This window comes from Dendrobates tinctorius, unplaced genomic scaffold, assembly GCF_039654945.1.
Source record: "Dendrobates tinctorius isolate UK_male_01 unplaced genomic scaffold, ASM3965494v1 ptg000060l, whole genome shotgun sequence".
NCBI classification, from domain to species: domain Eukaryota; kingdom Metazoa; phylum Chordata; class Amphibia; order Anura; family Dendrobatidae; genus Dendrobates; species Dendrobates tinctorius.
This window is the reverse complement of record NW_027361728.1, coordinates 1,259,262-1,277,997: the sequence shown is the minus strand read 5'-3', so window position 1 is coordinate 1,277,997 and position 18,736 is coordinate 1,259,262. Positions and strand designations below refer to the sequence as shown.

General features: G+C 40.4%; 1 protein-coding gene and 1 long non-coding RNA gene across 3 annotated transcripts in view; one reads left to right on the top strand and one right to left on the bottom strand.

The window, feature by feature from the left end:
* The window catches only part of FGF12 (fibroblast growth factor 12), a 725,478-nt gene that overhangs the window by 354,249 nt on the left and 352,493 nt on the right, over positions 1-18,736 (top strand). The window lies entirely within an intron of this gene.
* The window catches only part of LOC141092469 (uncharacterized), a 28,518-nt gene that overhangs the window by 8,917 nt on the left and 865 nt on the right, over positions 1-18,736 (bottom strand). The window contains exon 2 of the long non-coding RNA XR_012232810.1: positions 17,608-17,736. This is a non-coding gene — a long non-coding RNA (uncharacterized lncRNA). The remainder of the gene's footprint in view (positions 1-17,607; positions 17,737-18,736) is intronic.

The following is an 18,736-nucleotide window of genomic DNA, read 5'->3' as shown; positions in this document are numbered from 1 at the left end:
TATTGGGACCGTGAGGCCGGGCGCGTGGAAAGGAGATCGGATGCTGTAGGAAGGTGAGAATAACCTTTTTTTATTTTAATTCTATTTTTTACAGATGCGCTGCGCCTGCTGCAGGCGCAGCTTACTGTTACAAACAGCTGCGCCGGTCGCTGATTGGTCGTGGCCTGGCGGCTGCGACCAATTGGCGCTGCGGGATTTCGGTTACAGACAGACATAAGACCATTATATATATAGATACAAACATTTTCCAAGGAAAACTGCTTTAAAAAATTTGAGTAAAAGCTTTATTCAGCCTACGGTGCAATTATAGTAATTTTTACAGAAAGCTAAATAAATGATAAAAATGGACTGTACATACACTGAAATGTCAAGGCCTTTCTGTCTGGTTAAAGAAGACATGCATTTTAGGAAACTTCCTAAAGAGATTATATGAGATTGGAAACAAAAATGCAACACTTTTCCAGAAACAGCGCCACTTTGCCCCTTAGACTGTGTGTGATATTGCATCTCAGCCACATTTACACAGAAAACTGGACACAGTTCATAGAAATTGTGGAGCTCTTTCTAGTCAAAAAAAATCATAAAAGTCTTATCAAATTACTGTAATTCCAGTTGCCAGTCTTGATGTTAATGTAATAATCATACATAAAGGATGTAAAGGCTACAAAAAAAGTGAAAGAAGCTTGGCAAATGTATGAATGTGTGTGGGGTTTTGGGCTTTCTTTATCAGGTTACCTCTTTGGAATTAGGCAGAGTTTTACAAAATCTTTTCACAGACTTCATCCTCTTAGTTTTGCCGACTTACATGATGGTCGTCAGGCTGTAAAAGGCAATTTCACATGATTGCCAGTATTGAAGACAATCTCATAAATCCACTAGGTGGCAGTGCAGTACAGTATTCTAAAACCTGGCAGACCAGTCTACGCACCCTGCCAGAATGAGCCTGCAGCATGCACTGAGGATCAGAGGGAAAAATGAAGAACCATTGCCCCGACATACAGATAGACTGGATCCCGCAGTTAATGAGAAACAGGCTGTCTAATAATTTACATATTAAATTAACCCTGCTCTTCCAATTTGCATATTGCGGACAAACAGGGTTTGGTAATTAATTGATATTGTTGATTTTCAGACCTTTGAGGATGGAGATTCGTGTTCTTTTGGGACATTCCGGCTTTTAGGGGTGGATGATAAATATAATGGATGACTGTCCGGTGTACGCTAAAGAGATATTGATGTATAAAGTGATTTGTATATGAAGACGTAGCCGCTTCATGCTAAAATGTCAATAGAACTAACTGTGCTCTGTGCCAACCTCACGTTTTATTAACAAAGTCTCCTGCGTAGTTACTTTATCCCATGACTAATTGCTGCAGAAACGCCTCACGTGTGTATTCATGTGTAGCCAAATAAAACGTGTGTTTATTTGATTAATAAGCGTCATGATGCTCCTGGGATGGCTGTGCTATAGGACATGCAACTGTAAGGGATTCATGGGAAAAACTGATTTTTGTATTTTAATTATTCATTTGGGATTGCTCGAGATTCCTTAAGGAACACTATAAGCACTGATGGTGCCAGTAGTGATGAGCGAACGTGCTCGGATAAGGTGTTATATGAGCATGCTCAGGTGCTATCCGGGTATCTTCAGTGTGCTCGAAAAATATGTTCGATTTCTTGTGGCTGAATGTCTCGCGGCTTTTCGACAGCAGCAACACATGCAAGGGTTGCCTAACACACAGATAATCCCTGCATGTGGTGTGACTGATGAACTGCAGTGAGACATGCAGCTGCGGGGACTTGAACGTATTTTTCGAGCACGCCGCAGTCACTTTTCGAGCATAGTTGGATAACACCTTATGCGAGCACGTTCGCTCATCACTACTTGCCAGGCAGCACTGGATTTGGTTTGGGCAAAAACATGTCAGGTTTTTCATACTCTTGTACAAACATACCACAAGCGGACTTACACAGCACAGAGTCCAAAGAAGCGAACCATAAATAATAAAAACATTAAACCTTATTAAAGATCATTAAAATATTAAAGACAAAAAAATGCAATAAAGAAACAAAAGTGTCCGGTAGGGGGGCCCTCAAACGGCATATAAGATCACATGGCAAGAGTAGTAAATTAATAGCGCCAAAATAACAAAAGGAAAAAATTCCAGTGTGAGGTAAATATTCATTAATCCTAAAATAGGAAATATAATAAACCATATCAAAATAAATGATATTAAGCAAAAAATGACCCTAGTACTGATTGCTGTCAATTTAAGAGACTCCCTAAATGTGTAAAATCATACTGCATCAATACCATATAAGGGATGCAGTGAAAGTACCATATATTCAAAGGGTAAATTCCTCAGTGGATTTTCAAACGGAGTTCCAGACTATTAGTGACATGAATAAATAGAATGGAATGAAGAGCATTACCTGTAATGCAGCAAGACAGTGACCAGCGTTGGAGCCAAAGCCGACCAAGAGACCCCCCGTTGCCCCAAAGCATGTTTCAGAGAAGCCAGGGCGAAACGTGCGTTGGGGAGAGGGGGTCTCTTGATCGGCTTTCGCTTCAACTCTGGTCTCATTGAGCTCATGAAATGTTACAACATTTAAGTATGGCACCACCTGGTGCTCAAAGTGCTTGTCAGGGAAGTACCAGACCCTCTGCAGTAATATAACGTAGATTAGAAGGCTCCCTCTGTAGGGAATGGAAGAAGCCAGAGGTGGCAGGAGACTGATTCACAGCAACACCAAGTGGAAACAAAAAATATAGCACATGGCCAAAAACAATAAGGTAATGATATTATGTAAATTAAATATTACAAATGCCTTTTAAAGCTATTAACTGGATTTTGATATGAAAATGATTCATGAAACCAGAGAAAAAGCCTATTTCACCTTGCTTACCAACCACAGGTACCACAAGATATGGCCTTCCCAAAACCTTGTCTGATGACAAATGCACATATAGCAGGAAGCAGCAGGCCTCCACCAATAAAGGCAAGGGGCAGTCCAGGTGCAGACTACTGATAAAAGCAACCACCCCACACCTACCAGACCATGGAGGGGTTGGCTGCCTAGTAGAAAAAATGCACATACAGTAGATAAGGCTTGCATAGGACGTCAGTCACACATGTAAGTGTGATGCAAAGTGTCTGGCTTGCAACCTATTAATGACGCCCATAGTATTCTCAGGCGGGCTGCTCCAGCACTATAATATGCAACACAGTGACAGACGCCCCAATAGACCAAGCCAACAAAAAGAGGCCCGGCTGCATCCTGCAAAAAATGATATGATAAGTGCAAAAAATTAATGCATACAATGAGTACATTAAATGTGGTATTGGTTAATATTTTGGCCAAAATAGATAGAGCCTGCAAGCCGCGTCAAGGCTTCTCATAATTTGCAGGTCCTAACACTAATATCAAAACAGATTGCAGGCTCTATCTATTTTGGCCAAAATATTAACCAATACCTCATTTAATGTACTCATTGTATGCACTAAATTTTTGCACTTATATCATTTTTTGCAGGATGCAGTCTGGCCTCTTTTTGTTGGCTTGGTCTATTGGGGTGTCTGTCACTGTGTTGCATATTTTAGTGCTGTAGCAGCCCGCCTGAGAATTCTATGGGCGTCATTAATAGGTTGCAAGCCAGACACTTTGCACCACACTTACATGTGTGACTGGCGCCCTATGCAAACCTTATCTATGTGCATTTTTTCTACTAGGCAGCCAACCCCTCCATGGTCTGATAGGAGTGGGGTGGCTTTTTTATCAGTAGTTTGCACCTGTGCTGCCCCTTGCCTTTATTAGTGGAGGCCCGCTGCAACCTGCTATATGTGCATTTGTCATCAGACAGGGTTTTGGGAAAGCCATATCTTGTAGTATGAGTTTTTTTGAATTTTTTCTATGTTAGTTGTTACCAACCACAGGTGCATGAAACCCCAGGGTAATGGATCCAGGCTACAATTAGAAAATCCAGAACCTGTTGTGAAATCTTGATTGGCTTAATTACCGTATATATATCCATAAACATACTGAGGACAAAGACAAAAAAGGCGTATCACTGGCGCGTTTCGGATCACTAAAGACCTTTAGACGTCGCAAGGATCATTTGAAATCCGAAACGCGTCAGATGATACACCTTTTTTGGTTGTTGTCCTAAGTACGTTTCTGGATATATAATAAAGACTATGATGATTTTATGGCATCTAGTGCTGGATTGTCTCCTTTAAAATGATTAATGGGATAATTCTTTTAATGGGTCAGTAATTTGGAGCATAATACTCAGGAAACGAATCTTCCTGTAATCTTTACATAGTCACACTTTAGAATGTGGAACCCAAGATAGAATTTTTGGACACCGGAGTCAGCAATTATCATTGCTCCGGCAGACGAAAATGTGACTGATTCCTTTGCCATTGCTTGTTTTAATTATTAATAATATTAATCTTTGTGTTTAAACAGCTCGCTAGACAATACTCAAATATTTCCATCACATAGGCTGTAAATCAAAGGCGAGAGAAAATCACAATAAAGCCAAATAGTGTCTTTCATTGAAGGTCAGTCTTGTCACTTTCAGAGCAGAGGTACTTAGACAGCTGCAGGAAATTTCACAGTAAAGGGTAGGTTTATTAACAAATGTTAACCTTTAAACTATAGGAAAATACCTTCACTGCTGAAAGATGCCGCCGGCCTTGACACCTGCATTGGCACATAGGCGTCTCATTGCCATAGATGAAGTATACTTACTGCCTGATCATTGTCTGTAGCTGTCACAGTACAAATGGTGCATGTGCTAGGTCTTCAAAGGGGTTTTATGGGCTCAAGTGAAATTTGTGCAGTCTCTAAATGACCGCAGGTGGCTGAATGGTGACAGTGTTCAATGTGTACAGTCAGATTTTCCCCTATATATCCTGTATGAAAAAACGGCCTTGCCATTTGCATTATTCCAGTTCTGCGTCCACTAAATTCTCATCAGCTTCTCCGAACAGAACACTGAGAAAGACAGGAAAACCCCTTTAAAGAAAAAATGGTTTAGATCCGGTTACCCTAATGGTAGCATACAGGTCATAACACACCAAATATGTGCTTTAATTTGAAATATCTTCATAATCTTCCATATCAGTACACATGGGGCACTTTGTGCTCTACGACACATCCTTCAGTAACACATTCCTAGTTAGCAGGTGTAAGTAGGAAAAGCTGGAATAACAAAGTGCAAATCGGGTTATATCCAAGTAACAATGGGGAGACCGAAGGCTGTGGTGCTCACCTGGTGTGGTTCTGTATCCACAAGCACTAAAAGGCTCAAGGTGGCTGCAGACGTACAGCTTGGAAAACAAACAATTGGAACGTAACGGTCAATTCTGCACTGCCGGTATGGAAGAATAGAAGAGAGTGATATCCAGGAATGCGGTTTATTTGTCAACGCATTTCCAAGTTTCAAACTTCTTCATCAAGACCAACCAGAGTGTTTCTAAGTGATACGTGGTTGGAATCAGGGTCTCTTTCCCTACATTATGCTGCTCTCAGATGAGGTAGCAAAAACCTGCTGCAGATTCCCTTTAAGGTCCTCAAGTACCATAGTCCAGGCCTACTTGTTACTTTGGCATTCCCTATGAAATTTGGGTTTTTCGAAGCTTATACACATTAGATGATTTTGTAGGGGTCATACAGACTTGTATTCAGTAGGTTTGGGTTATGAAGGACTTTAACAAGATAATAGGTGGGAAGAAAGTTTTGCTTGGCAAAATAGAATTTCTCTACTTACAGGGGTTGTCCAATAGTAAAATCTATATATTTTTAGACATGGAATCATTACAAATAATAAACGGCGGCATTCTTCCAGCTCTCCCTGGATCCAGTGCGGGCTGCTCTAGATATGTCTGCCACCTGCAGAAGCGGTGTCTGCCCTCTTCAGAAGCCTCCGCACTGCTGCCGCCTGTAATTGGCGACAACAATCAGGTAACTAAAAGAGCTTGTCATCAGAGAAACAACCGTTGTTGCACTCGACTAGTGACCGTTGCAGCCGATTACGGGCTGCAGCAGTGCGGTCTTCTGAACGGGGCAGAGACCGCTTCTGGAGCGGGTGGAGGAATCTGGACTTGTGGGGTGCTGGAAGGTAAGTGTGCCTCAGTTTCTTATTTTGAATCAATCTTTACAAGCCAATATTTTACTCTTTTAAGGGTCCTAGCCTGCGGATTGTATATAAAGCTGTGTCGTGGTGAAGCTCTACTTTACCAACTTGGAATGGCTTTATTTATAAAAAGCGGCAGGTTTTCTTACTGGATAAAACCAATTTACTCTTTAATGGGCTTTAGGTCTGGATATATTTCTTGGCAGCCTCTTTGTGAAGCAATCTTATATAGGCCAGTTTTGTCCACACTTTAAAATACTGCAAATACTTTTCCAAAAGATTATTTTACCATTTTCAAACTAATATTTTGAGAAACCACTGTGATTAAATAGTGACTAGTCCAACTGGAAATATTATAAGCATTCAGAAGCTCTCTACAATGCAGATGTAATTGAATATCCACCACTGAATACTATTTTCATCTAAATTCTGTGCTGTTTGAATATCTTTATATTGGGAATTCATTTGCATTTCTTATAGAGATGTTTTCCCTTCACAGTTAGCTATTTAACAGACAGCATGTAGGCCATACCGGGAGCTGCCACTAGATGGCGCATAGCAGCTCACTTTACCCTGACTTCAGTAGGACGCTATGGAAGAAGATCCTTTGCTGCCTCTAGTGGTGGCCAAGCATGTTATCATTTACATCTATAGCCCACATTTATTAAGCAGTTTTTACCAGTTTTCCTTGTAAGTTGGGTCTAAAAAAAAGTTGTCAATCATATTTCACGCTCTAAAATTTAAAAATGCCAAGGAAATTGGGCACATTCTTCAGGGCTGAAGTGTGGCGTTCATGTTTAGACTGATTGCATCTTTAGGACATTTCAAAATATGTGAAATTTACTAAAGTAAATCTGTCACACGTGAGATAACACTATCAGCCTGCAGATAAAGGGATAAACTGCAAGTTAATAGCATTAGAAAGGTTTCCAGTTGCCATACTGAAAGTGCGGCTCCCCGGAGAAAATTAACTTTATTCCTGCTGACTGTCAGGCATGCCAGCGCAGCTTCAGTCATCGCATACAGCACTGTGAGCAGCGGCTGTAAGTATACCCCGGCGCTTTAACTGACAGCTGGCTATGTACTGATGCACTGCAGAGCTGGCTGTCAGAGCAGAGCCGGCTGTCAGTCAGTGTCGGGGCGTGCTTACAGCTGCCCCTGCTTCGGTGTGCCTGCATGACAAAGTCAGCAGCTTCTGGGAAGAATAAAGTTCATCTTCTAGGAGCCAGGCAGTAATTTACAGGAACTAAAGTAATGTGGAAGGAAAATATGAACAAGTTTTTTTTCACAAAAATTTAACTTTAGCTCCAAATTTGATATTTTCACAAGGGTAACAGGAGAAAATGGACTCTAAAATTTGTTGTGAAATTTCTCTTAAGTATGCCAAAACCTCATATGTGGGGGAAATCCACTCGTTGGGCACATGGCAGAACTCGGAAGGGAAGTAGCACAGTTTGACTTTTTGAACACAAAATGACTGGAATCGAGAGCGGGCGCTATGTCGCATTTGGAGAGCCCCTGATGTGCCTAAACAGTGGAAATCCCCCCACAAGTGACATTATTTTAGAAACTAGACCCCTTAAGGAACTTATCTAGATGTGTGGTGAGCTCATTGCTCACTGAACCCCCAGGTGCTTCACAGAAGTTTATAACGTAGTGCTGTGGAAATTAAAAATCACTTTTTACCCACAAAAATTTACTTTTAGCCTCATTTTTTTATTTTCACGAGGATAAAAGGAGAAAATGTACCCCAAAATTTGTTGTACAATTTCTCCCGAGTATGCTCATACCACATATGTGGGGGAATACTACTATTTGTGCGCATGGCAGGTTTTGGAAGTGAAGGAGCACCTGAAGGCTTAATAAACTTCTGGAATGTGGTTGTGAGTACTTTGAGGGTTGTAGTTTTTGCTGTCATATAGGCTTTCCAAAGTCACTTCAAATGTGAGGTGGGCCCTAAAAAAATGGTTTTGTAAATTTTGTTGGGAAAAATGACAAATCGCTGGTCAGCTTTTAACCCTTATAACGTCCTAGCAAACAAAATTGCGTATCCAAAATTGTACTGATGTAAAGCAGACATATGGGAAATGTTATTTATTAACTATTTTGCGTGACATGAATCTCTGATTTAAGGGTACAAAATTAAAAGTTTGAAAATTGAAAAATGTTCAAAATTTTTGCCAAATTTTCATTTTTTTCATAAACACTAATCATATTGAAGAAATGTTACCACTAACATGAAGTACAATATGTCATGAATTAACAATCTCAGAATCAGTGGGATCCATTGAAGCATTCCAGAGTTATAACCTCATTAAGTGAGTGATCAGAATTGCACCAAATTATACCAAAAATCATGAAGAGATACATAGAAAAATATTAAAATAATTAAACTTTATTAATAATAGATAAAAATTAAGTTTAAAATATAGAAAAGTGCCTCACGCCTCTGGAAGAAGCCAGCGATGAAACGAGCATCGAGGTGTGGGAAGTCCATGGTTCCACTTATTGTGAGGTACTGTATTATGGCACCATTTGTCTGATATGTTTATGCGCCCTCTATGACAGAGTTTATATTTGTGACTGTGGAGATAGTCATTTATGAGATATTTATGGCAGTGATATGACTTAGTTTGAGGATTCTATGGTCATTATTTGGGGTTATTTATAGGGAGGATTTTTTAGGACCTGTTCCGTTTCTTCCTCCCCTCCATTTGTGAATTTTCACCATTGAATTTTAGATACCTTTTTTCTATGGTCCTCTGCACTTTATTCTTAGCTACTTATGGTTCTCTAATAAGCTTTATATATTGGCTTATTACTGTGGTCTTCCCCTGTGGGGCACTTTGCTATATTTTAAACTTAATTTTTATCTATTATTAATACAGTTTTATTTTAATTTTTTTATGGATCGCTTCATGATGCTTAGTATTACTTGGTGCCAAAAGGTGTGATTTCATTTGATATTGAAGTGCCATTTATGCAATTTTTTGGACATCCTTGTGTTAATAAAAGTAATAATAAATTAAAAAAAATCTATTAAAATGAACAAATGAAAGTCAGACATTGCTTTTTAGCCATACTTCCACAGAATTTAAAAAAAAATAAAACTCATGAATTAGGTCTGGACAGATATGATGGTACCCTTAACATAATATTTTGTTGCACGACCTTTTGAGGCAATTGCTGCAATCAAACGATTCCTGCAACTGTCAATGAGACTTGTTCACCTCTCGACAGGTATTTTGGCCCACTCCTCAAGAGCAAACTGCTCCAGTTGTCTCGTGTTTGAAGGTTGCCTTTTCCAGACAGCATGTTTCAGCTCTTTCCAAAGATGCTCAATAGAATTTAGGTCAGGACTCATAGAAGGCAACTTCAGAATAGTCCAAGTTTTCCTCTTAGTCATTCTTGGGTGTTTTTAGCTGTGTGTTTTGGGTCAGTATCCTATTGCAAGACCCATGACCTGCGACTAAGACAAAGTTTTCTGACACTGGGCAGCACATTTCTCTCTAGAATCCCTCGTTAGTCTTGAGATTTCATTGTACCTTGCACAGATTTTAGACACCCTGTGCCAGATGCAGAAAAGCAGCCCCAGAACATAACAGAGCCGCCTCCATGTTTCACAGTAGGGACAGTGTTCTTTTCTTGATATGCTTCATTTTTCAGTCTGTGAACATAGAGCTGATGTGCGTTGCCAAGAAGTTCCATTTTCGTCTCATCTGTCCATAGGGCATTCTCCCAGAAGCTTTGTGGCTTGTCAACATGTAGTTTGGCAAATTACAGTCTGGCTTTTTTTATGATTTTTTTTCCACTGATGTTCCTGGAGCTTGAAGTTCACCTTTAATCTGTTCAGAAGTTTTTCTGGGCTCTTTTGTTACCATTCGTAATATCCGTCTCTTTGATTTGTCATTAATTTTCCTCCTGCGGTCACATCCAGGGAGGTTGGCTACAGTCCCATGGAGCTTACATTTCTGAATAACATGTGCAACTGTAGTCACAGGAACATCAAGTTGCTTGGAGATGGTCTTATAACGTTTACATTTGACACGTTTGTCTATAATTTTCTTTCTAATCTCCTGAGACAACTCTTTCCTTCGCTTCCTCTGCTCCATGTTGAGTGTGATACACACCATGTCGCCAAACAGCACAGTGAGTATCTGTAGTCCTCTATACAGGCCCACTCACTGATTCCAAGATTGTAGACACCTGTGATGCTAATTAGCGAACACACCTTGATTTATCATGTCCCATTTGTCACATTATTTTCAGGGGAACCATCATTTCTGTCCAGGCCTATTTCATGAGTTTTATTTTTTTTAAATTCTGTGATAGCAGGTTGAAAAGCAATGTCCGACTTTCATTTGTTTATTTATTTTCATAGATTTTTGCTTTATTATTACTTATGTCAGATTCAAGTTATTTCTGTGACCATTGTGGGTTTTTCTGTCATTAAACGAGGGGTACCAACAATTTTGACTATGTGTGTATGTTTGACATCGCTATGTGCAAGAAAAGTCCATTCTATGAAAATACTGGACTGCCGTGCAAGAAAACAAAAATTAAATGCAAGAATTGCCATTTGTAGGGCACCACACCTCGCTAAAATAATGCAATAAAAAGCAATCAAAACATTGTATTTACCAAACAAAATGTATTAATCAAAACTAATTAAATTTAACTTTGTTATCGTTGTAATAATGTTGACGTAATGAATCATGTTACCAGGAAAGTTTTTACCAAACAATGAACGCTATAAAAAAGAAACCCCAAAAACAATAAGGGAATTGTCTATTCTTCAAAATTTCCCCTCATTTGCATTTTTTTTCCTATTTCTCTGTGCTTTATATGGTGAATGGTGTCTTTCAAAACGACAACTGTTTCCTCAACCCCTTAACAACATGCGCTGTTCTAGTACGGCACATGTTGTGTCTCCCCCTTTGATGTGGGCTTCGGCACTGAGCCCACATCTTTTTTCATGTTTTCAACAGCTGACTTATGCCTATAACAACCGTGGGTGAAATCACGATCCATCCGCGGCTGTTAACATGTTAAATGCCGCTGTCAAACTCTGACAATGGCATGTAACGCACTCCCAGCAAGCGTGCCGGAAATCCCGCCCATCGGTGACCCCGTAATGTGATCGCGGGTCACCGATGCGTAAGCACGACAACGAGAGGTCTCCAGCAGACCTCTATGGTTGTCACTGCCAGATTATTATGAACGCTGCTCGGCGCTCATAGCAAGTCAGCAATTCTGCTACATACAGGCGATCTGATTATCGCCTGTATGTAGCAGAGCCGATCGTGTTATGGCAGCTTCAAGTCTCCCATGGAGACTATTGAAGCATGCCAAAAATAAAAGGTTTTTAAAATATTTAAAAAATTAAAAATATAAAAGTTCAAATCAACCCCCTTTCACCCCATTCAAAATAAAACAATACAAAAAAAAAAAAAATCAAACATACACATATTTGGTATCACCGCGTTCATAATCGCCAGATCTATCAATGTAAAAAAAGAATTAACCCGATCGCTAAACGAATTAACGAAAAAAAAGTCAAAACACCAGAATTATGCTTTTTCGGTCACTGCGACATTGCATTAAAATGCAATAACGGGTGATCAAAAGATAGTATCTGCACCAAAATGGTATCATTAAAACCATCAGCTTGGCACGCAAAAAATAAGTTCACACCCAACCCGAGATCATGAAAAATGGAGACGCTACGGGTCTCGGAAAATTACACAATTTTTTTTTTTTTTTTACAAACTTAGGATTTTTTTTCACCACTTCTATAAATAAAAAAAGAACCTAAACATGTTCGGTGTCTATGAACTCTCAACACATGGTAAAAAGAAAAAATTCAAAACAACTGTGGAATTGCACTTTTTTTGCAATTTCACCGCACTTGGATTTTTTTCCCATTTTTGAAAACACAATATGGTAAAACCAGTGGTGTCGTTCAAAAGCACAACTTGTCCCACAAAAAACAAGCCTTCACATGGCCATAGTGATGAAAAAAATAAAGTTATGGCTCTGTGAAGAAGGGGAGCGAAAAACAGAAACGCAAACGAAAAAGGGCTCCGTCATGAAGGGGTTAAAAAACAAGGCTGTACTTGGCTGTGTCGGCAGAAGAAGAGGAGAAAACAACATACCCAATAATAAAAATTGGCCTGGCCCCGAAGGGGTTAATACATCTACCCCTATGTCTAGTCAAGGTATTTGGAGCAAGTTCCATCCACTACAAAAACATATTAAAATATTGATCCACTAGACATTTTGGATCTATAAGTGCAGCTATAACTTATGATAGCTGTGAGAAAATAAAAAAAAGTCATCAGAGTAAAGAAACTGACATCAGAGAGATGACGTAAATGTCATATTCATATTTGTTGCCAAGTCATATCATCAAACGTCTTTTGTATTATCGACAACTGATTCTTCACAGTTTATGAATAAATGCAAAGCTCTGTATTGATTAAGTACCAGATAGATGGAAATAAGAAAAGTGGGTTCACAATCAAAGTAGATGGTGGCTGTAATGCTGCTTCAATGTTTAGTCAGCAGAAGCCACTTTGAGTGCCCTTATATTACAGGGAAGGAAGATTTAGCATTTTGTTTTTTAAAGCACTCATCCCAATTTTATTTTAGGTTGGTCTATGAAAAATGCATTAAAATTGTAAAAGCACCTTATATTAATATTTAAGATTTTAGCATTGTGATATCATAACACACTAGAACACTGCATTGTCCATTGGCCCACTCCTCCATCCATGACAGCTGTAGGACCCAAGACTTGGTGACAGAATAGTCACTATTCTAGTCTATTTTCCTGTCTGCTTGTTTGTTTTTTGTTTGCTCTTTACATCTGATAAAGTTTTGTTTGAGAATCCCAAGTGCATGCTAGGATACTCACACAGGACGTCATTAAGCAGTCAGGTCTGTGATCACTGCCATAGCTGCTTTCCCCACCTTGAAAGAAATCTCATCAGTGACATCTGTGTCATGGCTGGGCTAGTCCCTGCTCTCCCTGTTTGCCTTGTTATTTTTTTACAATTTGCACTGACAGTGCGCTCTCTTGCTGGCTCATCACTCCTTTTTAGTTTAGAGTTGGGAAGAGAGCTCACTGTCACTATGCATTCAAAGGAATATAGAGCAGGAAGCTCATACTGAGCATGCATCAGAATTTACAACCGATTCATTCTCAGTAGAGCAGGGACTAGCCCAGCCCCTGAAACGCATGTCACTGATGACACTTTGTTTCAGGGTGGGGACAGCAGCTACAGCAGTGACCACAGCTTCGACTCCCTGTTGATGTCCCATTTAAATATCCCAGCATACATTGGTGAAAGGCAAACAAAACCTCATCAGAAGATTAAAAAGGACAGAATAGGAAGGGAACGTTAAGGAATTTTTAATTGAAATATATTGGAAAATATAATAGGCTAATAAATTAAATGGATAGACATTTACAATTAAATTCTCCTTTACTTTCGGACCACCCATTCAAGTTCAGCTGATTGGTTGGGCCCTCAACAACAGTCCCAGTTTGCCATGTGGTCCCCAAGGAAAATGAATTGGCCACATATTAGGGTGTGTGCATACGCTGCAGATTCTGCTGTGGATCCGCAGCGGATTTGGTTCTGAGGATCCGCAGCAGTTTCTGCTGCGGTGTACAGTACCATTATAATCAATGGAAAACAAAAACCGAAGTGCACACAGTGCGGAATTTATTTTCCGCGCAGATTTGCTGCGGGTTCAGAACCGCAGCATGTCCCTTCTTTGTGCGGAATCCGCAGCGGTTTTACACCTACTCCATTGTCCAGGTGTCAAACCACAGGCTAATCCGCGGATAAACCACCTGCGGATTTACCTGCAGATTTTGCAAAATCGGCGCGGAAAATTCCGCAGCAGAATCCGCAGTGTGTGCACACACCCTTAGATATCTTATACCACATCACTAAAAGTCCCTGCATTCCTAAAGGGCTTTGCTTTGTCTCTCTTTTCATGTTAATGCCTTGACAGATTAAATAGGAAGAAGTGGGGCATAATATTGGGGCTCACACTGTCTGGGAATATAAGGACTCAAGAGAACCAAGATGGGATCTCAGAAAATATGATGAACTCAAGCAGCCATACAAGAAACAGGAGGTTCCAAAATAAGAAAAGTATTTGACCCCATCCTCCCTAATAACTCACACTTTAATCCCCATAAGAAGCTGTTTTTAGATGGAAGAGGACTCTCCTGCTGTACTATGTCCATGCGCAGCTGCACATGTTAAAAATTTGATATGTCTACCCTTGGTAATCCAAGAAGGAGGTTCAAGTCTGTGACCTTAAAAGGGTTCTGTATTTTTCAACAGACTTTGCATACATCAATTATACATGTGGGTATAAGAAATGTGTAGTATATCAGAGAAAGCTGTTTCTTTATCCACTTTTGAGCCACTTCTTCCTTTGCCTCCTAAGCTTATAATTCACTGGACTGCCAGAATAGTGAGGTATCGGGTTACTTTTCCTATTTTACTCCATGGAGATTAAAGAATGAAAGAGGAGCAGAGTAAAGGCCCCGTCTCACTAAGCAATCTCGGTAGCGAGATCGCTGCAGAGTCACAACTTTTGTGACATAACAGCGATCTCACCAGCGAGATCGCTGTGTGTGACAGCGATCAGTGAGCGGCCCCCCTGCCGGTATCGCTGATCGCTGGAAGAAACCTCTGGACATTTCTTTGGTCGCTGGTCTCCCGATGGCCAGCACGCATCGCTGTGTGTGACAGCGGGAGACCAGCGATCAGGTGTAAAAAATAATTAAAAAAATAAAAAATATAGTTATTCTCACCTTCCGATGTCGCGTTCAGCCATCCTGCCTCTCTCCACGCTCCGGTCCCAGTGATCCTTTGCACGAATGACCGCGAGACTTTGTTATCCCGCGAGACTGTGACATCTCGCGGTCATTCGTGCAAAGGATCACTGGGACCGGAGCGTGGAGAGAGGCAGGATGGCTGAACGCGATGTTGGAAGGTGAGAATAACTATATTTTTTATTTTGATTCTATTTTTTACAGGATGGCAAGCGATGCCGGGCGCTCGGCATCGCTGTGCTGATCGCTGGTGAAGCTGTGTGACAGCTCATCAGCGATCACATAGCGACTTACCAGCGATCCTGACACCTTGATATCGGTGTCGGGATCGCTGGTATGTCGCTTAGTGTGACGGGGCCTTAAGAGGCAGAGAAACAGAATGTGAAGATTCCTAGCTAACTTATCACAGACCTGGGATTCCCAGTTACACTGCTCAGTGCAGTATAATTTCCTCCTCTGTGTGCTACAGAAGGTAAACAAGAGATTCCCTTTGCGTGTTTCGTCTATGGGAGACATCACAGCACCCACTAGCTCAGACAATTGAAAATTAAGAGATAGAGCCTGCGTAGAGGAAAACTGGTGAAAATGTGGGAAACAAGTCAAGGAGCAGAAGAAGTGTTAATCCTCATGTACACACGTATAAAAGTCACCTGAAAGTGCTATATAGTTCCTCTTTAAGATATCAAGTTTTCTGATATATACAGAGAGGCTCATGTATCAAAACTACCTAAAAGAAAAAAAATGTCTTTTTTTTCCAATGGTAATTAATAACAGTGTTAAACTTTTCTGGTACAATAAAGGTTAAGAAATAAAAAATGAGCTCTAATTGGTTGCTATACTAGACAGTTTTGATAAATCTGCCCTCATTGGTTATGAATGAGTGAAAAATCTGAACTGTGATAAGACTTTGCACGCTTCCTACTGTACAAAGGTGGATTTAGTAGCAATAACTTTCTATGCTAGAGTTAATGGTACATTTATTTTAGATTTTGGCTTGTGAACTCTTAAAGGGGATAGAGAAAAGAATCTCCTTGAATACTGGTGTTTTACACCAAATGGATAATCTCACAGATTGCAGGTTATAGAGCTTACAATCTACAGGGTTTTGTAGAAGACAATAGTTTAGGTTGATAATGCAAATCAATGTGCATGCTGACAACACGTGTGTGTCACGTGGCCGCATGACTGCAACACAACGTCTGTAAGATGGCATGAATATCAGCAGCTAAATATGAACATCAGAATGGAAAAAGCAAGCTGACCCGTGACAAATCAAATTTATTAAATGCGAACTGCAATTTTTGGAAAACCACACTGACTATGGATTCTCACCATATCATTGTAGGATAGTAAGATTGATCTGTTACTGCCATTGTGGATCTTCAGAAACTGAATGAAGATTCCTGATTAGTGAATACTCTATACTGTAGTCTTGAATACAAAGGCCCGTCATGCAAGAAGTCAAAAATAGTCTTTAGCCAGACGTTTGGAATTTTGTGATGATAGGCCATACATCCATGGGTTCACACAGAAGTGCAAGTTATTTGGCAGAACCCCAGCCATTCAGTTCAGTCACAGCCTGTCATTGCCTTATGACCACTTCAAAGAACATTCTTTTGACCTCCCTTTAATGCTGATGACAATGTCCATTACCAAGTACACACACCTGTTAGGTTATAGATGTGCAGAACAATGCAATTCTTCACTATGAACCATTAACGATAAAATGTTCTACTTATTTGTAGCATGGAAATGCCCTTTTAAATGAGCTGATGATCAGCTGAACGAACATATAGAGGTCCATTACCCCATGTAAACCTGTCCAGTGAGTAAAATAAATAGTTAATATGAATTTACTACTGGCTGGTAGATCTAGCATTCATTAGACTGATTTCCCACATTTCCATCAGGACATTAATTTTGAATACTTGTGCACCAGAATAGTTTAGTTGTCCTCTTACAAAGCTATGACTTGCATAGAGATTTACAGGGCCTCTACTGTAAAACTGGATGCCTCTTATGTCATAAGAGCACATGGGCTCATGGCGTTGTCTAATGCTCTGTCTTTAATGCAGTTAAATTTAGCATTCAAGCCCTTTCTGACCGTAGACGTATAGGTACATCTATGAACGCCTCCACCTGTTTACTGCGGGCTCCAGCGCTAAGCCCGCAACTTTTCCAGCTGATTTTGGTGTCCTTTAGCTTCTTCCTCCATAGAATTAAAAAAAAACACTTTCATCTCCAATCTCAGTGATAGTAAAATCTATATTCACCAAATGCACATTTTCCAGATTTTACTCATAAATTGAGAGGATGATCAGTCCCAGGGGGAAAAGTAGATTTCTCTGATAAGATATATTACAAAGATGCTTGCTTTTACTATTGATTTATTAAATAAAAATTAAAAAGATGGTTACTCTTATGTACACAGATCCCTACTATTGAATCCATATAAAAATCCCTTCATGAAATGCAAGAATACTTCACCTGCTAATTAAAGTAGCCTAACTCATGGGTTGTGTGTTGTGTAGCTTACTAAAGTGAATTACTGATGCAGGATATAATAGAGTCAAAACAACTGTCTGCATTAATTTAGCCAGATTACCTTGGTTTGGATATTTTTTCACATCCTTTGTCAATCATGGATTTTGTATCCCTTTTTTTCCACAGTAGCCTGTAGGTTTCTTCTCACACCAATAGTTATTGGCATCACTTGGGTTATGATTCTACACTGCTGAAAAAAATAAAGGGAACACTCAAATAACACATCCTAGATCTGAAGGAATTAAATATTCTCATTGAATACTTTGTTCTGTACAACATTGAATGTGCTGAAAACAAAATCACACAAAAATCATCAATGGAAATCAAATTTATTAACCAATGGAGGCCTAGATTTGAAGTCACACACAAAATTAGAGTTGAATGTAATGTCCTTTAAACAAGCCAAAATGATGCTCAGTAGTGTGTGTGTGGCCTCCACATGCCTGTATGACCTCCCTACAATGCCTGGGCATGCTCCTGATGAGGCGGCAGATGGTCTCCTGAGGGATCTCCTCCCAGACCTAGACTAAAGCATTCGCCAACTCCTGGACAGTCTGTGGTGCAATGTGACGTTGGTGGATAGAGCGAGACATGATGTCCCAGATGTGCTCAATCGGATTCAGGTCTGTGGAACGGGCGGGCCAGTCCATAGCTTCAATGCCTTCATCTTGCAGGAACTGCTGACACACTCCAGCCACATGAGGTCTGGCATTGTCCTGCATTAGGAGGAACCCAGGGCCAACCGCACCACAATATGGTCTCACAGGGGGTCTGAGGATCTCACCTTGGTACCTAATGGCAGTCAGGCTACCTCTGGCAAGCACATGGAGTGCTGGGTGGCCGCCCTCAAAAGAAATGCCACCCCACACCATTACTGACCCACTGCCAATCCGGTCATCCTGAAGGATGTTGCAGGCAGCAGATCGCTCTCCTTGGTGTCTCCAGACTCTGTCACATGTGCTCAGTGTGAACCTGCTTTCATCTGTGAAGAGCAAAGGGCTCCAGTGGCGAATTTTCCAATCCTGGTGTTCTGTGGCAAATGCCAAGCTTCCTGCACGGTGTTGGGCTGTGAGCATGACCCCCATCTGTGGACGTCGGGCCCTCAGACCATCCTCATGCAGTTGGTTTCTAACCGTTTGTGCAGACACATACACGTTTGTGGCCTGCTGGAGGTCATTTTGTAGAGCTAT